This window comes from Aquarana catesbeiana, linkage group LG06 (genome assembly GCF_042186555.1).
Source record: "Aquarana catesbeiana isolate 2022-GZ linkage group LG06, ASM4218655v1, whole genome shotgun sequence".
Classification (NCBI taxonomy): domain Eukaryota; kingdom Metazoa; phylum Chordata; class Amphibia; order Anura; family Ranidae; genus Aquarana; species Aquarana catesbeiana.
Window position 1 is genome coordinate 291848740 of NC_133329.1, and position 25194 is coordinate 291873933.

Consider the following 25194-nt stretch of genomic DNA (forward strand, 5'->3'; position numbering starts at 1 on the left):
TTTTCTAGTGCCTGCACCTCTTTGTCTCCACCCACCTCTGTGCTGGCCCCTGCAGACAGCTGTACATTCCCGGCTCTCCTTTAGTATGGAGGGTTTTCTCAGTGCTGACAGTTGCTTGCCTAGATTCAGAACCTGGGCTTCCAGGGAAGCAATGTGCTTACATTTTGCACAGCAGTATTCGCCCTCGATCACATGATCAAGGAGCGCATACATGTCGCAAGATGTACACTGAGTCGCATCTGCACACCGGCCGCGCATTGTACCTACTAATTTAATGAGTATAGGCGATTATATCCTGTCCAAATTAACTAACAACTAGCTTCCTGACACTAATACTCAACAATACACAGGTACTCACTGCACTCGCAGCCCACGTGCACTCGCAGCCCACGTGCACTCGCAGCCCACAAGCACTTGCAGCCCACAAGCACTCGCAGCCCATGTGCACTCGCAGCCCACGTGCACTCGCAGCCCAACGTGCACTCGCAGCCCAACGTGCACTCGCAGCCCAACGTGCACTCGCAGTCCACGTGTACTCGCAGTCCATGTGCAGCCCACAATACTCAGGTACTCCCAGTACTCAGGTGCACACAATACTCAGGTACTCACAATACTCAGTAGTTCCGTAATTTCAGATTTCCAATCTGGCTGTGTTGGACAGGAGGGCTCAAAAAAACACCTGACCGGCAAAACTAGGCTTGCCCTGCCATGGTGGGTCAATATGGAGTCTGGGAAAATAATTTCTCTCATTGCTCTTCAAGGTTTTCATGATGGATACCAACCTATCAGGTACCAAAATGCTGGAGGCCAATGGAGAGAGGGCTTCCCTTACAGCTCAGTTCCAGACTCCCCTAGAGGTGAGACAGAAGGAGTCAGGCCCAAAGTCGCACAGGTCTCCTGCAGAGTTACTTGCAGAAAAGGTTCAGGAACACCGCTGATGTACTTACTGCAGGGCTGCTGCAGGCAGGTGGCACCTGTAAGATGTAGCAGGTAACCAGGGTCACTGAGAGAGAGGGTAGTTGGTACAAGCCAAGGTTCGGTGACAGGTGGATAGCAGAGGACACAAGGTTAGGTGGGAGTCAAGGTCAAGACAGGTAGCAGGCCAAGGAGATCCTTTTAACAAGCCAAGGTCAAGGTCAGGAGGCAGGCAGGAGACAGGTCTGGAACAAGCCAGGTCGGTAATCAAGCATCACAGGAAACTGGAAACACAGGAACGTCGGTAACAGCTGGGATCAAACAGCACTTCAGCCAAGGGCTGACTTCCTTATAAAGGCCAATGTGATGTGCTGGCGGAGGTGCTGGGTCCTAGAGCCCTTCTGGTTCCCTGACAGGTGCTGGGTCCTAGAGACCTCCTGCTATTGGTACCCTGACACAACCTGTTTGACTAGGGAGGAGTCCTGGATACTCTCTCAGTACAGGGACCTTGATCATCAGAATAATTTAGTTGTCCCTTTAACGCTGGCCCTTTTGAATGGAAGGTCATTGGACTGGGAATTTGTTGGACAATGCCACAGTAGTGGCACACATTAACCATTAAGGGAGAATAAATAGTCTTTCAGCTCAAAGAGAAGCCAACCAAATTCTGGATTGGGCAGAGCTTCGTAATTCAGCCTCGTCTCCCGTACACATTCTAGGTGTGGACATTTGGAAGGCGAGCTACCTTAGTCATCAATGTATGGTCTCTGGAGGTGTTTCACAGGTGTTCCAAAATGTGAATCTCCTGGCTACCAGGTTCAACACCAATAAGGGCCAAGTTTGTCTCCAGGTTCAAGGATCCTCTAGCCTTCAAGTGGGATCTTGTTCCTGACTCCATAGAATCAGTTCAACCTAATCTATGCCTTTCCTCCTCTAAAACCCCATCTTCATTTTCTCTACAGATTTGAGATTGGGGGCATTCTGGTGATTTTCAATATACTGGACTGCCCAGGAGGACATGGTACACAGACCTCATCAGATTCCTGGCAGTGTTGTGGGTCTTCCCAGTTTGTCTGGATCTTCCCAGGCACAGGTTTGCTATACTGATTCTCATTTTCTGGCTTTAAACAGTATGGATGTTGAAACCCAGATTCTGAGGGACAGAGAAATGCAATTTAGGTTTCCCTACACTCTTGAAAGCTAAGAAATCAAAGGTACTGCATATTTCAATTTGTGCAAGGCAAGGAACTTTCCTCCCCAATTGTACTTCTCAGTTTTGTCTAGATTAACGTTTGGCCTTAAGTACCATCAAGAGTTTTCCACAGATAACTTGCTTCTCACTCCCAATTGATATCACAGGTGCCAGGTTCACTTTGTATCATTCAAACCTATGATCTCAGAGATAACGTTACTGCTTAAGCCCCGTACACAAGGGTCAAATGGAGGGAGACAGCGGCTGGTTCAAAAAAAAAAAGAAAAAAACAGCTGACATTCGCTCCTTGTGTATGTCAGTCTGTCTGACAGAAGCTGTGATGACATTCTCAGGAGGCGTTACAACCATAGATCTTACTTAAATGTGGCAATTTACCCTTAATTTACCACTCGTTTTTACATTTATAAAAAATCTAAAAAATATACATACAGTATCTCACAAAAGCGAGTACACACCCCACATTTTTGTAAATACTTTATTCTTTTCATGTGACAACACTGAAGAAATGACACTTTGCTACAATGTAAAGTAGTGAATATATAGCTTGTATAAATTTGCTGTCCCCTCAAAATAACTCAACACACAGCCATTAATGTCTAAACCGCTGGCAACAAGCAAGTGAGTACACCCCTAAGTGAAAATGTCCAAATTGGGACCAATTACCCATTTTCCCTCCCTGGTGTCATGTGACTCATTAGTGTTACAAGGTCTCATGTGTGAAGGGGGAGCAGGTGTGTTAAATTTGGTGTTATCGCTCTCACTCTCCCATACTGGTCACTGGAAGTTCAACATGACACATCATGGCAAAGAACTCTCTGAGGATCTGAAAAAACGAATTGTTGCTCTACATAAAGATGGCCTAGGCTATCAGAAGATTGCCAAGACCCGGAAACTGAGCTGCAGTACAGTGGCCAAAACCATACAGGACAGGACAGGACAGGTTCTACTCAGAACAGGCCTCGCCATGGTCGACCAAAGAAGTTGAGTGCACGTGCTCAGTGTCATATCCAGAGGTTATCTTTGGGAAATAGATGAATGAGTGCTGCCAGCATTACTTCAGAGGTTGAAGGGGTGGGGGGTAAGCCTGTCAGTGCTCAGAACATACGTTGCACACTGCATCGAATTGATTGAATATGATGCACAAGAAAGCCCGCAAACAGTTTAGGACATGGATTACTGCAATCATGTCCTGTGGTCTGATGAGACCAAGATAAACTTATTTGGTTTAGATGGTGTCAAGCATGTGTGGTGGCAACCAGGTGAGGAGTAGAAAGACAAGTGTGTCTTGCCTACAGTCAAGCACGGTGGTGGGAGTGTCATGGTCTGGGGCTGCGAGTGCTGCCGGCGCTGGGGAGATACAGTTCATCAAGGGAAGCTGAGGGTAAAGGTGATGGACTGGCCAAGCATGTTTCTAGACCTAAACCCTATTAAGCATCTGTGGGGCATGCTCAAACAGAAGGTGGAGAAGGAGCGCAAGGTCTCTAACATCCACCAGCTCCGCGATGTCATCATGGAGGAGTGGAAGAGGACTCCAGTGGCAACCTGTGAAGCTCTGAGGAACTCCATGCCCAAGAGGGTTAAGGCAGTGCTGGAAAATAATGGTGGCCACACAAAATATTGACACTTTGGGCCCAATTTGGACATTTTCATATAGGGGTGTACTCACTTTTGTTGCCAGCGGTTTAGAAATTAATGGCTGTGTGTTGAGTTATTTTGAGGGGAGAGCAAATTTACACTGTTATACACGCTGTACACTCACGACTTTACATTGTAGCAAAGTGTCATTTCTTCAGTGTTGTCACATGAAAGATATAATAAAATATTTACAAAATGTGAGGGATATACTCACTTTTGTGAGATACTGTATACAGACATCCCAACCTGCAAAAACTCATTTCATGGAGGTGGCAAACTCATTTCAGGGAGGTAACGCTTTGCACTGTCTCCAAACACCCAATTAAATGCAGCCTGATCAGTGCCAATTAAATGCAGCTATACCAGTGCCAATTAAATGCAGCCTGATCAGTGCCAATTAAATGCAGCTATACCAGTGCTCATAAAATACAGCCTTACCAGTGCCCATGAAATGCATCCTTACCAGTGCCTGTGGAATACAGCCTTACCAGTGCCCGTGGAATACAGCCTTACCAGTGCCAATGGAATGCCCATGGAATACAACCCCTCTAACAGAGGTGTCCATTATAGTCTGTTACAGCCTGTACAGAGACTACAATGGGGTCTTATGGATCCTGGAGGAGGGTCTTTCTAAAAGAGGTCCTCTCTGTGTACATTTGAGGGTTTATATTAGAAAGAGCCCCCCAGGCCCCATTGGAGACTACAACAGAGTCTAATGAGACCTGAAGGTGGGTCTATCTAACAGAGGCCCTCTCTGTGACCATTGGAGAATCTCTGATACATAGAGTCCCCTCCAAGCCCCATGAGAGACTACATTAGAGTGTCACTGAAAACAATAAAAATAAACAATATTATATTCATAGCTCTTTGATGCCCAGGCCCAGCCCTAGAAGACTTCACTTACCTCAAATAATGGGTACTGGGACTGGCTGCTGGTCCTGATTCCTGGCTGCTGGTCCTGGGGCCTGGCTTTTGGGGCTGGGTCCTGGCTGCTGGGCCCTGGGGTCTGGCTGCTGGTCCTGGGATCTGGGGTCTGGCTGCTGGGGCTGGGCTGCCGGTGCCTGGCTGCTTGGGCCTGGGGTCTGGCTGCTGGAGCCTGGGGTCTGGCTGCTAGGGCCTGGGGCCTTGCTGCTGGGGCCAATTGTCTGGCTGCTGTAGCTGGGGCTTGGCTGCTGGGGCCTGGGGTCTGGCTGCTGGGGCGTGGGGTCTGGCTGCTGGGGCGTGGGGTCTGGCTGCTGGGGCGTGGGGTCTGGCTGCTGGGGCGTGGGGTCTGGCTGCTGGGGCCTGGCTGCTAGGGCCAAGGGTCTGATTTCTGTGGCCTGGGGTCTGGATGCTGGGGTCTGGCTGCTGGGGGCAAGAGTCTGGCTGCTGGGGTCGGTCTGGCTGCTGGGGCTGGGCTGTTGGTGCCTGGCTGCTAGGGCCTGGCTGCTAGGGCCTGGGGTCTGGCTGTTGGGGCCAAGGGTCTGGCTGCTGGTCCTGCGGCCCGGCTGCTGGGGCCAAGAGTCTGGCTGCTAGAGCTGGGCTTCTGGTTCTGGGGCTTGGCTGCTGGAGCCAAGGGTCTGGCTGCTGAGGTCTGGCTGCTGGGGATAGGCTTCTGGTGTCTGGCTGCTGGGGCCAAGGGTCTGGCTGCTGGGGCCTGGGGTCTGGCTGCTGGGGCCAAGGGTCTGGCTGCTGGGGCCAAGGGTCTGGCTGCTGGGGCCAAGGGTCTGGCTGCTGGGACCAAGGGTCTGGCTGCTGGTCCTGGCTGCTGGGGCCTGGGGTCTAGCTGCTGGGGTCTGGGGTCTGGCTGCTGGGGCCTGGGGTCTGGCTGCTGGGGTCTGGATACTGGAGCCAAGGGTCTGGCTGCTGGGAGCAAGGGTCTGGCTGCTGGGGTCTAGTTGCTGGGGCCTGGCTTCTGGGGCCAAGGGTCTGGCTGCTGTGGCCTGGCTAATGGGCCCATGGGTCTGGCTGCTGGAGCTGGTTGCTGGGGCCTGGCTGCTAGGGCCTGGGGTCTGGCTGCTGGGGCCAAGGGTCTGGCTGCTGGTCCTGGGGCCTGGCTGTTGGGGCCTGGCTGCTGGGACCAAGGATCTGGCTACTGGGGCCGAGAGTCTAGCTGCTGGTCCTGGGGCCTGGCTGCTGGGGCCTGGCTGCTGGGGCCAAGGGTCTGGCTGCTGGGTCAAGGGTCTGGCTGCTGGGTCAAGGGTCTGGCTGCTGGGGCTAGGCTGCTGGTCTCTGGCTGCTGGGGTCTGGAGTCTGGGGTCTGGCTGCTGGTCCTGGCTGCTGGGGTCTTGCTGCTGGGGCCTGGGGTCTGGCTGCTGGGGCTGGTGAACCATCCCAGTCAGAGAATTCCCTAGAATGAAGGGGGTGGGCGGAGGCAGCGAGAAGACTGGGTGCCGTGCTCTGCAGGCTGTAGCAATTTAAAAAAAAAAAATTATTTCCCCAGTCAAGCAAGCTCTCTTTCTTCACTTTTGGGTGCTGCCATGCAGTAATCACCTGTGCGACAAGTACATGACAGTCCCGGTTTGCCCGGCAGATTGATATAGAAGAGGCCGGGACTGTCATAAACTTGACACAGGTGATTACTGCACGGCGGCACCCGAAAGTGGAGAAAGAGTCTGCTGACTGGGGAAAGTTTTTTTTTTTTTAATTGTTATAGCCTGCAGATCACGGCACCTACTTCTCTCTGCCTCCACCCACACCCCTTGCTTCCTTGCTGAATTGGCCGTACGAAGTAGCCCTGTGCAGTAGCCAAAGCAGGCTGGGGATAGCCATATGGACTGTCCTCCCCTCTGCCTCAGCTCGCAGCGCCTGGGCACGGTGCACCCCATGCACCCACCCAGGATTGGCCCTGCATCCGCCTATCACTCAGCCACAGACAGAAGACAGAGCAGCCCAAGCGGCAGTACTCTATTCGGCCATACTCCATTCAGCCGCTCGGGCTGCTCTGTCTTCTGTCTGTGGCTGAGTGACATACCCAGCCTGGAGATCGACCGACGCTTGCGGGTGTCCGGGAGCCCACAGTCAAATGCGGGACACTCCCGCAACTCGTGGTAGATTTGGGATGTCTGCTGTATATACCGCATCTTCTAGCAATTGCAGAATGCCACTAGCCAGCACCAACACGATCCACAGAGGTAGAATGGCAGAATATTATGGCTAATGGGCACAGTAGTGTATATTTTACCAAACCCAATTGGATCTATCCATGTATGGGTACACCATTTTAATCAGTCTAACAGTGCATGGGCCCAAATGATACCAAATCAATCTTGTAGTATATAAACCCCAATATGCCTACACCGCCATCTTCCCCAATACATTGTATACGATTCAACTGCCAATTGGCAGTCGAATTGAACTTTGGCACTACTTCTGTAGATATTGGTATACTCACTGTCTCTTCAACAAAGTTTGATGTGGGAATGTATGCTCAGTAAGGGAACTGAACAGATACGTATATTCTTCCCAAAAGTGGGAGGGTGGAAGGTCACAGACATTGGGAAAAACCAGTCCGAATAATAACTTTTTACAAGGTCAGCATATTTCTTTTCATTTAGATGAACTTCAAAACCATTCTACCACAAGGATCCTCCTACCTTCTCAGTCAGGAACTGAGAGCTGTGGAAGGAGTCACTTTAGATTTTCCATGGAGCAATCTGTTACTGGACAGTGAAAGTTTGGGTTGAAGACAGCGCTGGACTGGTGTCGCTAAAGACTGCCTAGGAGCAGATTATTGTGTGGAAGGTATAGAGGGAATTGCTTCCAATGGGTTTTATCCCAATTGTAGATGGTACTGTAGGTGATAGACTTCTTTGGAGTCTAAGGTTACTACCTTTCTGATAATGACAATGGGGATGTTACCGCAGGGGTATTATTGTTTTAATACTTACCTGCTGTTCTACTACCAGCTTCATGTCGATCACAGATCCCCTCTGTATCTCTTATTGTCATGACCTATTATCTTACCTATTAACCCTTTGGACACCATTTAACGTTCCACTTCTTGGTGCAATAAGTTTTTAAACTTAACATTCTCACTGATTTTTCTTTCCTACAGAATATATTTAACCCTCTAGTATAACTGTTCTCCAAGAAATATAGGTCAGTCTCATAACCCTGATCACACAATCTCTCTTTTATAGACATAACTACTGACTACTTTTACTTAGGGGCTTCCGCAAATGGAAATATTTCCATTCATTTTAATAATTTTAGACATTCTGGTCACTTATTCAGGTAGTGGACACGTCATGATGAGTAGCTACATTGATAGATTTATCTTTTTTTTTTTTTATGAACACTTGATTATGTATGCTAGGTTTTGACATTTTTTTATAATCCATTATATTTATACTGTATATCGCTAACAATGTATTATTGTTTTTTATTGTTTGTTACTTACATTATTTATTGTATTGTTTAATTGTTTGGACAGCTCATATTATTTTGTATTTATTACGTATACATGGCTTTTATTATTTATTACTGATGACTTATCATTTACTTTTTACATGAAGATATCTTTTTTTTTTTATGTTTGTTTGTCTTGTATAATTTAAAGTGCAATGTAGTTTTTTTTGTCTGTTCTTTTTTGTTTTATATTACATTTTTTATGTTATATATGATTCAGATACCAAATGAGATTTCCACTTTATCTTATATAAGTATAAGTATATAAATTTTAACAACACAACACAACACAGATTTTTGTTTTGCACTTATATACTTGTACTACTGTACGAATCCCATGGACCAGCTATGCATTTTTACCATGTATCTTTTGCTCTTTATACTAGCCCTGAAAAAGGGGGTGCGATTCCACCAAAAACGTGTTGGCTCTACTTTTATCTTCAATAAACTATAAATATCATCAAGTTAGGCATTTTCATTTTTACACATTGGTACTCCTCTCCAATCACCCAAGTGGACAGTGAAAGGGAAAGCAGCATAGTGACTCTGATTTCATTCACTCTGCGTTCTCTTCCTATTAGTATGCGTCTTTTCAGAATGTTAAGTCGTGTGTTCCTTGGAATGCTTCTTCTTTTTACACTCCAGCCCTGCTATACAGGGATTGCAAGAAACTAATGTCAAGTCAAACTGTATTAATTTGTGTCTTTTATATCTGACTAGAGTTCAGCTTTAAAATTGTATATTAACTTTCACTGTGGTCACCTAGATAGGAAGTGAGAATGAATCTACAGAAAGTGGACACAGACAACAATAAAATGGAAAAAAAGGAAGGGCAGGAGTTCCGCTTCAAATGTAAAATATTTTTTGAATAAGAATATTTTTCTTGCTATACACTTTTTAATGCAGTATCTCTATGTTCACAGGGGTTCTTTCTATGTCCCTTCTCCCACCTGATATGTTTGACCAGACATCTTTCTTATGGCCAGTTTCATCAGCTATCCTCCCTTGATCATGTGATTATAGGTAGCTACTCTTCATGAACTACCATAAATCACCTAATAAGACCAATAGGGTAAAGCTCAAGGCTCTGTGGTTCTGTTGTCAAATACATCTGCTTCTTCTTAATTATACAGCAGAACACAGAAAATAGCAGTAACCCTGAAGATTTTATCACCTGAAGTTTTGCTTCTATCCCTTACTTAAAAGAGCTTATATCCCATATAAATATTAGTGCTTAAAATGACCATTTACATTGTATATATAAGCAGAGTTTTGGATGAGGAGAACCAAGGTTTGAAGAGACAAAACGTTGTTTGCTGTGTTTTCTAGCTGCATAATTAATAAGAAGCAGATGCAGCTGACAATGAAACTACAGTGCCACAATCTGTTCCTTGCTGGTCACATTAGGTGATTTATGGCAGACCAAGGGGAATGGTTCCCTATGATCACAAACCCAGGGAAGCCAAAGAGTAACAGATGAAATTGTAATAGTAATAATAATATTAATAATAATAAAAATATAGGCCTATGAAACATAGCCATAAAGGGGAGGGGAGATGAAGAGGACTCCTGTGAACGTTGCTTTTTCTATATAAACCAGATAGAAGAGAAAAGGTACACTGAATTAAGGGGGTTCCTGGTTAGCTTGACAAATTCCAGCTCTTCCTCTTGTAGTCTTTACAACTTAAAGAGGAGTTCTGCCTGGGGGAAAAAAAAATAAAAGCTACAGTATTTGTAACTGCTGACTTTTAAATATATGGACACTTACCTGTCCAGGGAGCCCGCGATGTCGGCATCCAAGCCGATTTTCGGATCGGCTGTCAGGTGCTGCCGCCACCATCTCCACTAAGGGAAACCAGCAGTGAAGCCTTTCGCCTTTCGGCTTCACTAGAGGTACCCTACTGTGCATGCGCAAAGTGCACTGTGCATTCTACTTGGCCCGGTAAGTGAGGAAGGAGGAGAGGAGGAGGGGACCCAGCTTCCAAGAGACGGCGCCGTTCTCCAGAAGTAGGGACAGGGACCTGTCAAAAACAGGTCCCCGTTCCCTCCTCCTCCCTGAAAGGTGCACCGGAGATGGGAAGGAAGCAAATACAAAGATCCAAAACACCTAGCAGAGACATTGGCACCTCTCACAATGGCCACAGCAGGTGTGCAGACCGAGGAACACAAGCAGATCTCACCAAGGCAGACCCAAGAGATATTCAGAATTTAAAGTGTCAGCTGATTTAAAGTGTTTGTAATTCCAGCATTTCAGATTCCTGATATGTACCTGCTGTACCATGTACTTCTAGGAAAACGTATCCTGTTCTCTTTGTATTGCTTCCTTTATGTGAAACCCCTGATGTTTCTGCCAATCCCTCTGTTTTCCTATTAAAAACTGACCACACTAAGCAGGAGAGCACATTGTGGTCAGTTCTCTAGCTGTGCTGGGAACTCAGCCTGCTCTCCTCCAATGATCAGACTTGTCCTGACACGTCGCTCTGCACAGCCTCTCACTGGGAAGCTCAGTGTGCTGTTGCTTCTCCTCCCCCCAGCTCTTATGCAGCTGAGAACAGAGGAAACAAAGGGAATGTGATCACTTATAAAAAAGGGGAAAAAAAAGGTGTTTATAACTTTTTTTTTAATATCTATACACAAATGTTTTGCCTTTCATTTCAGTTTTAAACTGAATGGGTTGTTTTACAAGGTGACCGTTTACAATCACTTTAATTCCCCAGCATCTACCAAAAACGAAATATCAGTTTTGTGTAACCCTTTATGAATGATGTCCTTTATGCCTGTTCTTATTTAACTACTTGCCGACCGCCGCACACACATATACGTCGGCAGAATAGCTTGTACAGGCAAATGGGCGTACCTGTACATCCCTTTGAATTTGCCGCCTTGCAGGCACGCGCACGCCTGCCACACGCCACGGAAGCGTGGCCACGGGTCCCGCAAACTCGATGTTCGCCGGCGGCCCCCGATCGTAAGATGGAGAGGCAGAACGGGGAAATGCCTATGTAAACAAGGCATTTCCCTGTTCTGCCTAGTGACATGACAGGGATCTACTACTCCCTGTCACCGGGAGCAGTGATCGCTGTCATGTTGTAGTGAGCCCATCCCCCCACAGTTAGAATCACTCCCTAGGACACACTTAACTGATCACCCCCTAGTGTTTAACCCCTTCGCTGCCAGTGTAATTTATAAAGTAATCAGTGGCTATTTGTAGCACTGATCGCCGTATAAATGACAATGGTCCCAAAATAGTGTCAAAAATGTCCGATGTGTCCGCCATAATGTTGCAGTCCCGATAAAAATCGCAGATCGCCGCCATTACTAGTAAAAAAAAAAATTAATAATAAAAATGCCATAAATCTATCCCCTATTTTGTAGACGCAATAACTTTTGCGCAAACCAATCAATATACGCTTATTACTATTTTTTTAATCAAAAATATGTAGAAGAATACATATCGGCCTAAACTGAGGGAAAAAAAAAACATTTTTTTATATATTTTTCTGGGGGTATTTATTATAGCAAAAAGTAAAGAATATTGCTTTTTTTTTTTTTCAAAATTGTCGCTCTTTTTTGTTTATTGTGCAAAAAATAAAAACCGCGGAGCCAAATTGCAAAAAATGCTCTGATCAGGAAGGGGGTAAATCCTTCCGGGGCTGAAGTGGTTAATTCATAAAGTCATACACAGTCAGTCCTTCATAGTAAAACTCTCAGCAAGGCAATGGCTGTATGAAGCAAGACTTGTACATTACTGTGGTGTAAGATCACACAGACTCTTATCAGTTTTTCTATAGTGAATTAATACACTTGAAATGTGCTTTGGGAGTACATTACTGTTTAGTATCCTCAGGGAAAGTCTGTTTGGTTAATAATAGCTGGCAATAAAAATATATTTGCATTTACAGACAGAAAATGTATTACAGCACAGCTCATCATAAACTAAAAGGCTAGGTAACATTGTTACAAGCGCAAGATATCAGTTGCATTAAAGAGACATAATTAGGTCCTATAGGTTATTAAATGCCTTTTCAAGGACATTTTAATACGTAGCTACTGCAATTCCAGTTCCTATCTCTAATAATTTAATAACGTTTAATAAACTTGGGGGCTGTAAAGGTATTAGTATTACTTGTCCGTCATGAAAAGATAGCATTCAGGAGGACAAAATCCACTTTGCTGTTTTATTATGGAGGATTTTTTCTTTTATCAGTGAATAGGTGTGGCATATTGAGGAACTAGTTTTTACATGCCAAAACATGTTGTATGTTATCTTTTATAGAAATCCAGTAATATATACCTTAAAGTAGTATTAAACCCTCAGTGTTTTATAGCTTAACACAAAAAGAAATTATATTTCCCAGTAAATTATTTGTTAAAATTATTACCCCAGTTTATAAATTACAGTCTACAACTTTTGGTGCTGCTGGGTCCTGCTTTCTCAGTGCAGCTTCCCATAACTTCCAGTCTTTGCAGAAAAGAGTTAACAGCGGGCAGTGCAGTCACCAGTCCTCTGTTATCTTAGAGAAGGGAGGAGTGAGTCAGAGGAAAAAGCAGGAAAATGCCTTGCCATCTTAGGCTATGGGTCTATATGTTTACAATTGATGTATACAGTGTAGGATGACACATCCCTAGTTCCTGCAGCAGTCCCCCCCCCCCCCCAAAAAAAAAAAGCAAAATATGATTAAATTTAAAAAATGATTTGAAGAAGAGCAGATAGTGTATAGCCATAGGATCCAACACTTTGCCGCTGCTTGCCCTTCCCCTTGGTTTTAGGATTTCTCATCCTTCCATTTGTTGCTGCCTGCATTGTGGAAGGGTTGGAAATGTTCTTCCTGGAGCTTTGCCTCTAGTGCCTAGATGCTTAGCAAAATAAAAAAAAAAATTATGTGACGCCTGCCCCATTTTCTTCCTCTACCTTCTGACCACCAGCATTCCTCTCCTCCTCCTTCTTCTTGTATTCTGATGTGGTCAGCACCACGTGGTTCAGAAACTACCTGGAAGTGTTGCCTGCTGCCAACCTGATCATTGTAGTTTAAAAACCTCGTTCAGGGTTTAGAGAATTAGCTGCACATTGGTTATCAGAGGGGATCCCGCCTTCATAAGTATATGCAGGAAAGAGGTATTGGCAGCAAGTCATTAAAGTGCCACATTTTGGGTTCCCTCTGGGACGGTGGCAGCCCCCAGTCTCACCTGACCCAGTTATAATTCTTGGAGTTTGAAAGGGATGAAATGTCTCCCTTGAAATTTGTCCCATTTCCTTCTCCTTACATCCAGCACCCCACCCCTCCTCCTCACCGCTAGCATCCCATCTCTTCTCCTCCCTGCCAGCACCTCAGTTCTTCTCCTGCTTTTATTCCTCCTCTGCCTCCTGATGGCTCATCACATACCACATGCTGGTGGAGAGCAAGGATGGGATCTGTGTAAATTTATGGTGGCTGGGGGATGGCATGCTGGGCAAAGTATTGTCGACTGTGTACTACTGTGGGGTAGCTTAGACCATAAACTCATGGAAAGGGGGATGTTGCAAAGCTGGCATTAAAGTGGAACCTCACTTTTTCAATCAATATTGACTATTTATAATAGGAAGGTATAGTATATTTACTTGTTTAAAACATTTTATTACATTTCTTCAATTACTTCCTGGTTTACAGGCCTAGGCAAATCATGTCATACATCCCATAAGTCTTCAAGGGGAAGGAGGTTTTCTTATCTAAGCACACCCTCCAGGCTGCATGCCTGAGCTAAGGGCAAATGGATTCCAGGAAGTAAGTGCTACATGAATGATCTGCACTTACTTAAGATGGCCACACCCATAAATGCTAGGGATTGTTATTCACGGTGATTTCTCAGCAAAACAAAGTATGCCGAGCAACCTGGCTCTTTCTGCAGCCTTTCTTCAGCAGGTACGCTGTTCTTGTCAGGATCCCTCAGACCCAGCTCTCTGGGCTCTCTTGGCTTGCTCAGCCTTTAGTTACAGCAGCATGTTGCCCAGGCCCACTCCCTGGTCTCCCAATAGAGGACCTCCTGGCACTCCAGGCTCTCTCAGTCCCCTGGACTCACTTAGTCGCCTCAGCTCTCACAGTACTCCAAGCTCGCTCAGCTGTCCTAACTCTCCCAGCCCTGTGGATAAGGAATCTCTTCAACATGGAGTGCTCTCTCCTGAGTAGAGCACTTTTCCTAATGGGAGTATACCTGCATCCTGACTGCATCAACTGACGGAAGCTCTGAGATATGCCCAAGGTTCTCTTAAAATGATTGTGCACACCCGCACACTCACACCGCCTTCAGGTCTCCAGTAAGAACTGGATACATTATTGGAGACTTCTTCCCACCCATATCTCTTCAAAGTTTCCAAGCTCCAGACCCCGATCTGGGATTACAAAACCTGGAGAAAAAACTGAAACCTCAGTCTTCTCCACTCAGACACAATATTTTGGAGTTGTATCCCTGAGAATCTGTATCATTGAGAATCCTTTGTGTCTTCTGCCTATACTCAACATAAAAATAAAAACTGTGCCTGCGCAATAAAATATCTACCAATATTCCTGAAACGAAGTAACGTGATACTCACACTTTGATAGATCAAAGTATGAAATGGCCCGTTTCTTGCACCTATGGAAATTTTAGGAATGCCTATCGGCATAATAGAGAAATTAATTGGTGTTTAATCCTAATGTGGGTTAAACATAATAAAAGTACTACTTAGTTATATACACTTTGCAAAAACACTACTTTGTCCTACCCTATGAGCATCTTAATCCCAACATTCCAAATAATGTCACGGGAAACAAAAATATTCAGACCAGCTAAAAGCAACATCAGCAAAATAGAATATGAATTAGTGGTGGAAACCAAGTGTATAACAACTACGAAAATGAACTTTTTCCTAAAACAGTTTCTAAACAGGAATAAGGATAAGGAGGCAAATGGTTGTATGCTGCAGCTTTGGAAATAGCAAAAGGAATGAGGTGAATGTGAAAGACAGTGGAAATGGGAAAAATATATGTCCAGCATAACCCCTAGCCCCAGAAGGATTTACTGTACCCCCTTAGTGATCAGGCCATTGTTTGCGATATGGCACTGTGTCGCTTTAAATGACAATTGTGCAGTCGTGCGACATTGTACCCAAACAAAATTGATGTTTTTTTTCACACAAATAGAGCTTTCTTTTGGTGGTATTTGATCACCTCTGCGGTTTTTATTTTTTTGCGCTATAAACAAAAAAAGAGCGACAATTTTGAAAAAAAAAAAATAATAATGTTTTACTTTCTGCTAAAATACATATCCAAAAAAAATATATAAAAAACAAATCTATACATCAGTTTAGGCCATGGCAGTGATCTGCGTTTTTTAGAGGGACTGTGACATTGCGGCCAACAAATCTGACCCTAAGTGACACTTTTTGGGGACCAGTGACACCAATACAGTGATCAATGCAAAAAAAAATTCACTGATCAATGTATAAAGTACACTGGCAGGGAAGAGGTTAACACTAGGGACAAGCAAAGGGTTATCTGTGTTCCCTCAGTGTATGTTCTAACTGTGTGGGGGATGGGCTCACTGGGACAACAAAGAGATTGCTGTTCCTGATCACTAGGAACAGCCGATCTCAGTGTTGTCCCCTATCAGAACGGGGATCCGCCTGTAGAGCGATCCCGGGTTCCCGGCAAATATCGAGTCTGCCGGACCTGCGTGCGCACTCCCCCGGCGTGCACCCACAGTATCTCATGCACGAAATGACATACAGGTACTGCAACGGTATATGTGCGGTGGGTGGTCCGGAATTGGTTAAAGTGTTACCAAACCCAGGACCCTGCATTCAATATATTAGGTCTCCCACAGTATGCAGAACATGGAAATGCAATTATTTTTAGTACGTATAAACTGCTAAATACCTTTTCTCATCAGCAGTCTTGTGACTTCTATCAGTGTCCGGTTAAAGCTTGTAGGAGGAGTTTTCATTTCATTTAAAACAATACAGACGAGGAACCAAAATGGTAACTCTAAAAAAAGAGTTGTACAAGGAGGACCAACTACAGTGTGCAAATAATTGAAAAAAATCTTTAATCACTTAAGGACCAGCCTCGTTTTAGATTTTAGGTGTTTACATGTTTTTTTTTGCTAGAAAATTACTTAGAACCCCCAAACATTATATATTGTTTTTTTTCTAACACCCTAGAGAACAAAATGGCAGTCAATGCAATACTTTTTTTTGCACTGTATTTGCGCAACGGTCTTATAAGCTCACTTTTTTTGGAAAAAATTCACTTTTTCGAATAAAAAAATAAGACAACAGTAAAGTTAGCCCAATTTTTTTTATATTGTGAAATATAATGTTATGCCAAGTAAATTGCTACCAAACATGTCACGCTTCAAAATTGTGCCCGCTCGTGGAATGGCGTCAAACTTTTACCCTCAAAAATCTCCATAGGCGACGTTTAAAAAAATTCTACAGGTTGCATGTTTTGCGTTACATAGGAGGTCTAGGGCTAGAATTATTGCTCTCGCTCTACTGGTCATGGCGAAACCTCACATGTGTGGTTTGACCACCGTTTTCATATGCAGGTGCTACTCACGTATGCGTTCGCTTCTGCGCGCAAGCTCGTCGGGGGGGGGGGGTTTAAAAAAAAAATTTTTAATTTTTATTATTTATTTTACATGATTTTATTTAATTTTACACAGTTTAATAAAAAAAATTGTGTCACTTTTATTCCTATTACAAGGAATGTAAACATCCCTTGTAATAGGAAAAAGCATGACAGGACCTCTTAAATATGAGATCTGGGGTCAAAAAGTCCTCAGATCTCATATTTACACTAAAATGCAATAAAAAAAAAAGTCATTTAAAAAAATTACATTGAAAAAAAATGTGCCTTTAAGACGTATGGGCGGAAGCGACGTTTTGACATCGCTTCCGCCCAGCAGTGTCATGGAGATGAGTGGACACCATCTTAGCCTCACTCGTCTCCAGGCACAGCACGGAGAAGGACGCGATCACCTCCGCCGCTACCGGATTGCGGCGGGAGAGGGGTGGCCCTCTCGCGCCACCGATAAAAGTGATCTCGCGCCGAATCCGCCGCAGATTCCACTTTTATCTTAAAGCCGACCGCCGCACGAAAACGGTGATACCGGGGTTATGGCAGCACAACGATATCAGCAGCCAAAGTTTGGACGTACATCGGCGTGCGGCAGTCGGCAAGTGGTTAATAGAAAAAATATCTGCTCACAATTCAGAACAGTGTATATCCAAAATGTGGAACGTTGCCCCCCCATAAATAAACATCCACAATCTAAAAAACAAACAGATGACAATGTTGTCACACAAAACATTGGCCCCATGCATCCACTCATGCACACACAGACCGAGGGTGGAACACAGACACGGAGTATAGTTATCTGAGCTCAAAACTTCGCCACTCTAAAGTTCAGAGGTATGCATGCCCGATGGGAATTAGTGCATAGCCATGAGCCACTATATATGTGTGTGTGTGTATTATGCTGGCCATACACTATACAAAAATTGGCTGAAATTCGGTCATTTAGACAGTTCGTTTGTTTTTCTGGCAGTTAATGGGCACAGAATCGATAATTGTTGGGACATTTTTGAGCCGAAAAAACGAAGGACAAGTTTGGAAATTTTCTGCCGAACGAACGATAAATTAAAAGGTTAATGTGTTTCCCATCCGAAATGTCTGCACTAGGTATATGTAAAAAACGAACAAAAAGTGCATTAATTTATGTCCACTGAATGATTTATCGGTCATTACATGATGGCACTATCGTTTGCGCTCACGGCCGAATGATCGTTTTGTCGAAAATGGGTTCGGCTGATTTTTCGTATAGTGTATGGCCAGCATTAGACGCCGTTTTCTTCTAATTTACCTGCCTCCTACCTAATCAATAGGTTGAGGAAGGAAATCGCACATGGGTCCACCACATATGTTAGGCAGATATTTTGTGTATTTTGGCCCAGCTCCTCCATAAACTGCAGCAACTCTTCCCTGAAGCCATCCCATACCATTAATACATCGTCGATGTACCTTAGCCTTGTTCGAGCATGGCCAAGGTACAGCAGCAAGGTATATATAACTTCCACCAGCATATGCTGGCACCCAAGGGGCACCCATCGAGGTGCCTTTTATCTGTTGGTAGTTGGAGCCTGTAAATTGGAAAAAATAGTTTTTCAGTGCCATTTCTAAAAGTTCAATGACAAACTCATTCTGTGCCCCATACCCATACCAGGGAACTTAGCATCAAGAAAATGAAACACTGCAGCAATACCCCACTCATGGGCTATAGAGGTGTAGAGTGACTCTAATCTATTCCCATGAAGAGAAAATATCCCCCGGGAAGGAAGACATCTCCCTTGTCTCAAACATAGGAGGGTAGACCACAAACCAAGTCTTTGATCATGGGATTTCCCCACTCTTTCAAGGTGGCCTCTTATTGCTGAAACAATTGGCCTTCCTGGTGGAATACTCTCATCCTTATGAATCTTCGGGATGATGTAAAACGTGGGGATGTTCAAATCTTCAACCCTCAAGAAGCCAAGTTTTTTTTTAGTTAGCAGATCAGCTTCATAAGCAAAATGGATTTTTCATTGATCAAAGTAGCCAATTGGGGAAATGGGTTACAGTTCAACTTTTTAAAGGATTGATTTGTCCGCCAGTAGGCGTCATACCTCGTTTTCATATTGGTCCTTCGATAACAGAATCATGAATGGGACTGTATTTAAAGTTATAGGATACCCTGCCTCATAGCCAGTTTGGCTTTTCTGAGGGTCAATGCAGTTTCAGCCATAAGGTTAACCACCAACGGAGATACCCATGCTTGACTTTTGATGTGCGATGACTGTGTGATTTACCTTTCGGCCTACCAGAACTTCCTAAAGACATCCACGATTTTGTGTGAACTAGGTGGTAATCCTACATATAGTGCCGAGTATTTTCACCAGAGTTAGCACCCAAGGCCCTACTTACTACTATCTTTTATACCACTACATTGCTATGCTATCCAATCAGTCGTGACACACTGACAGTTTGGACACCTGGTGGCCATCTCTGTAGCTCCACATTCCGACTCTGATAGGATTAGCAGACTGCACTTCAATATAGTGCCTCATGGTTATGCACTAATTCCCATTGGGCATGCCTACCTCTGAACTTTAGAGTGGTGAAGTTTTGAGCTCAGATAACTATATTCTGTGCCTGTGTTTCACCCTCCGTCTATGTGTGCATGAGTGAATGCGTGGGGCCCTGTTGTCTGGTGCTTTGTGTGACAACGTTGTCATCTGGTTGTTTTTAGATTGTGGCTGTTTATGTATGGGGGGACGTTCCACATTTTGGATATCCACTTTTCAGAATTTTAAGCAAACATGTTTTCTATTAAAGATTTTTTAAATTATTTGCACACTGTAGTTGGTCCTCCTTCTACAACTCTTTTTTAGAGTTACCATTTTGGTGCCTCGTCTGTATTGTTTTAAGTAGATTCTATTAGTTTTGGAGGTACCCCATTTAACAGATGAACCAGTGGCATAATTGTCAGTTGATATTCCCAGGTATTGGGTTGCAGGCCCCTTGTCTTTTTTTTTTTTTTCATAGAGGCCCTGGCCCTGTGCTTATCACATGCACTCTCCCGAAAAAAAAAAAAAAAAAAAACTCTATCAATACACACCAAACTGAGCATGTGCAGAGTGCCCCCAAGGTTCTGTCTTATCAGCAGATAAATTGGGGACTGTGGAAAAAAGTGAAGAATTAGAGAAGATGGGATCAAACAGCCTTTTTACACAAAGCAGAGGATTAACCACTTAGCTTCCACGGTGAGTATAACAAGCATGGTTTACTGCATATACATACTGATTTTACTGTTGTGGGTTTAGTAACACTTTAACACAGAGTTTCAAAAAGTTTTTCAAAGAACAGCAGGGTGACTGTACCTACCAAATAAAGTTACTTATGCTGTGGAAAAAGCAATCATGCCTGGATCAGGTATATTATATGCATTGCATCAATTTTAGCAAATGTCATTTCAGAGATTTACCTGCCTCTGTCTGGTAGCTGCTAAAAACAGTAGTTTACAAAAAAACATATTTTTTTTTTCAAGTAGGAGAGCCTGCCTATTGTAATTTCACAATCAGTTTTAATATTGTAATACATGAAACATCACATCCTCGGCACCCATACAGATGTATTTACAGTCATGAAGATGCAAATAAACGTGATGCTAGGATGCCTGATATTTGCCGAAATCGAATGTTGCGATGGATACAGGGATCACTGCCTACCTACCAAGTAGTTTCATTATTTTCTTTAGACTTTGCTGTGCTGTACCAGTCTACATTTTTCTGTTATCTGGTGATCATGGAGCATACATGCTTGTGGTGCTGCAAAAAGCTTCTTTGAATTGTGTTTAAAAGTTTAAATGTACAAAGGATTAGCAAAGGGACCAGGAGGATGTGACGTGTGAGGGCTAGGGGAGGGGCCTTGCTGTGGGGTGGTGGAGGTCAGCGGAGGAGGAAATGGTGAGAGAGACAGCGTGGGGTGAGAGCACACGCTGATCTCCGGGAGACAGCTATACCAACAGCGCTGGAGTAATCAGCAATTAGCAGCCAGTCGGGGTGTTGAACCCGAGCCCGAAACGGAGACCGGCGTTAGTGTGCGGGAGGAAGCGTCACCGGAGCTCCCGGTCTGCCTGGAGGGGACACTCGCCTGGGGCAGTAAGATCTCCCAGACTCCGGTTTTTGGAGGTATTACCAACAAAAACAGAGATGCAAGATATGTTTACCAAATTAGAGAATGTGCTGAAGGCAGAGATTCTCAATATTAGGGAGGATCTGGGACACCTCTTGAAACGGGTGGAAACAGTGGAAGAGGTAATAGAGCAGCACACGTCAGCGATTGAAGATTTAAAAAAACAAGTTAAAAACTTACAGTCAGACCAGAGGGAGTTGCTCCTTAAACTGGAAGTCAAGAGAATCAAAATAGAAGGCAAAACCTAAGAATTAGATCTATACCAGAGCAGAGAGGGGAAGATCTGTTCTCCGTAATGAAAGAAATTTTTAATCCATTGTTGGGAAGAAGTAAAGAGGAGGAGCTTAAAGTGGAGTGAGTCCATAGGATTAGAAAACCTTTAAATGCAAGAGAAGATGCGCCAAGGGATGTGATTGTAAGGTTTCATCATTACGAAGAAAAGGCAACAGATTTAGGGCACAAGCTCTCTGTCTTTTTTTTTTTTTTCTTTTGGCAACGATGCCAGGCCAACTCTGGGAAAAAGTAGAGGGGAATATGTGGGATACAAGAGTATACATAAAGAGGGGCGGAAATGGAAATTAGATGCTTGTCATATAATGTGAAAGGGCTTAACTCTTCAGGGAAAAGGCGCAAATTAGCCCAAGAATTACAGAGGTATGATATTGATATTGCTTTTCTGCAGGAAACACACTTGGTGCATGAGGAGGGTATTAAACTGGACTCAAGAGGTTACCCGGTATAGATATATTGTGACTCCCCCTCTAAAAGGGCAAAGGGAGTGGTTATCGGATTCTCAAAGCGGATGAAATTTAATATATTGGATAAGAGGGTGGACTCAGAGGGGCGATTTTTGTTTATGAAAATAAAAATGAATGAAAAGATTTTTACATTGGCCAACGTGTATTGTCCAAACAGAGATCCGATAAAATACCTCTCCCGGACCCTGAATAGTTTGGAGGAATTTAAAGAGGGGGAAGTGATCCTGACGGGAGACTTCAACTTTGGTCTAGATCCGGCCCTGGATAGGTTAGTTGGAGCCGAGAGGGCAGATAAAAAGGGGTGCTTCGGAATTGGGAAGAAACTGCACGATCAGCTATTGATTGACGTATGGAGGATGTTGCACCCTAAGGAGAGGGACTACACCTTCTTCTCACCGGTCCACAGGACCTATTCAAGGCTGGATTATTTGATAGTAAACCATAGCTTACTAGATTCAATAGACTATTTCAGACCATGCCCCTGTTGTGATGACACTAGAGATTAAGGGTCTACAAAGGACCCCATATACGTGGCGGTTTGTTGTGAAGTTTATTGTGGAAAGAATCCAACGGGAGATTGATGGGTTTTTCCTCATCAATGAATCTGAAGAAGTCCCAGGGACAGTCATTTGGGAGACTTTTAAGGCTTATATAAGGGGGGTGTTAATATCGATCGGCACGGGGGAGAAGAGAGAAAGGGGGGAAAAGCAAGAGAGTCTTATAGAAAAGATCCATCAATTAGAACAACTGCATAAAGCCAACAGGGGAGAGGAAAAAAAGGTATTTAGTGAACTGACAATAAAAAGGGAGGAGTTGAGAGAGCTGATAGAAGTAGAAGCCCTTAAAAGAAGGTACAAACATTGCAAAGACCTCCATTTGAAGGGGAATAAGGTGGGGAAACATCTGGCCTCAACTACTAGGAAAAAGAAGGTGGAAAACTATATAGAGAAGGTTAAAAATAAAAAAGGAGAAATGAGACACTCCACAAGAGAAATAGCGGAGGAATTTAGACGTTTTTTTTCCTCTCTTTATTCAGTTGGGCAAAGGGAAAAGTTGGCGGGGAAGAAAGAGCAGAAGGTGAGAGAATTTTTAAAAGAAGCAGCCCTCCCAACATTGTCAGAAATAGATTCAATGGAACTGGAGAGACCGATTATGGAGGAGGAGGTTCTGAGTGCTCTGAAGCAATCCCCCGTGGGTAAGAGTCCCGGGCCAGACGGTTTCACAGCAAGTTTTTACAAAAAATTTAAAGAATCCCTGGTCCCACTGCTTTGCCAGATGTGGACCGGTCTGGGAAAACAGGGAGAAATGTGCGGAGATGCCTTACTGGCAGCAGTGACGCTGATCCCCAAGGAAGGGAGAGACCGCACCCTATGTTCGAGTTACCGGCCAATTGCGTTGTTAAACGCAGATACCAAACTTTACGCTAAGGTGTTGACACTCCGGCTGAGGGAGAAAATGCCCTACCTGGTTCATCTGGACCAGGTGGGGTTTGTCCCGGGGAGAAAGGGAAGAGACAATGGGGTGCGGTTTCTCCTTATAATGGAGGCATTTAAGGCAAGCGGATTCCCAGGGCTACTTCTGTCGATAGATGCCGAAAAGGCATTTGACAGAGTAGACTGGGGATTCATGTTTAGTACACTGGAGGCAATGGGAGTGGGGCCAATAATGTTAAAACGGATAAAAATCCTATATAACCAACCCGCGGCCTTTGTAAGGGTGAATAATGTACCTTCTGCACGGTTTGTCATGGAGAACGGTACTAGACAGGGCTGTCCATTGTCCCCGCTCCTATTTGTCTTGGCCCTAGAGCCCCTCCTTAACACGATCCGAAAACACCCAGACATCAGTGGATGTACGGTAGGTGAGGAGGATCACAAATTGGCGGCATTTGCCGACGATATACTCTTCTATATCTCAAATCCCAGAATTTCAATTCGCAATCTGTTGGCCATAATGAGGAAATATAGCAAACTCTCAAACTTTAAAATTAATATAGAAAAGTCAGAAGCATTAAAGATCAATATTAATAAACAAGAAGCTAGTAGACTCGCCGAGGTGTTCCATTTCCCGTGGAGAGATAATATTAAGTACCTGGGAGTGAAGCTGACAGGCTCTAGGGGGAAACTGTATAAGATAAATTACCTACCTTTTTTGAACGAAATAAGAGCTGAAATAAAGAGAATATCACATAGTCCTGTCTCTTGGATTGGGCGAATAAATATTGTAAAAATGGTGCTTGCACCTAAAGTGTTATATAAAATACAGATGCTGCCCATTCCGGTCCCGCAAGACTTCTTTAGGGTCCTATCAGAGTTAATAAATAGATATGTTTGGGGTAATAAGAAACCGAGAATAGCGCACGCAGTGTTGAGTAGTAGGGATGAGCCGAACACCCCCCGGTTCGGTTCGCACCAGAACCCGCGAACGGACCGAAAGTTCGCACGAACGTTAGAACCCCATTGACGTCTATGGGACTCGAACGTTCGAAATCAAAAGTGCTCATTTTAAAGGCTAATTTGCATGGTATTGTCCTAAAAAGGGTTTGGGGACCCGGGTCCTACCCCAGGGGACATGTATCAATGCAAAAAAAACTTTTAAAAACGGCCGTTTTTTCGGGAGCAGTGATTTTAATGATGCTTAAAGTAAAAAAAAAAAAGTGAAATATTCCTTTAAATATCGTACCTGGGGGGTGTCTATAGTATGCCTGTAAAGTGACGCGTGTTTCCCATGTTTAGAACAGTCCCTGCACCAAATGTCATTTTTAAAAGAAAAAATCTCATTTAAAACTGCTTGCGGGTTTAATGTCATGTCGGGTCATGGCAATATGGATGAAAATCAGTGAGACAAACGGCATGGGTACCCCCCAGTCCATTACCAGGCCCTTTGGGTCTTGTATGGATATTAAGGGGAACCCCGCACCCAAATTAAAATAAGGAAAGGTGTGGGGCCACCAGGCCCTATATACTCTGAACAGCAGTATACAGGCGGTGCAAACAAGACAGGGACTGTAGGTTTGTTGTTAAGTAGAATCTGTTTGTAATTTTGAACATTTTTAACGTGTTTAGCTCCAGCCAAAAAATCTTTTCTAAGCTTTTTGGAAAACATAGGGAAGGGTTATCACCCCTGTGACATTTGTTTTGCTGTCTTTCCTCCTCTTCAGAAGATTTCACCTCACTTTTTTGTCCCAATGAAAAATGTTTTTTGAAAATTTGGGTTTTTTTGTGGAACAAGGATTGGAAAGCATCAGTGGAAAGGAGAAATTGTTTTCCCATATTAACTCTTACAGGAGAGAATTTCCCTTCCTAGGGGTAGATTTCATCTCACTTCCTGTTGTCTCCTTCCGTTTGCAAGTAGGAGTCGTTTGTAAGTTAGATGTTTGAAAGTAGGGTCCTGCCCTATATACTCAGCAGAAATTTGGGCCTTAGGTGTTGCTGTGGCCACAACACTGTAAGCCCTCACAGGGCCCTGCTGTGAAATATTAGATCAAGAATTGTAATTACATGCCCCTGTTGAACAGGAGCTGAAAAATTAGGCCTTA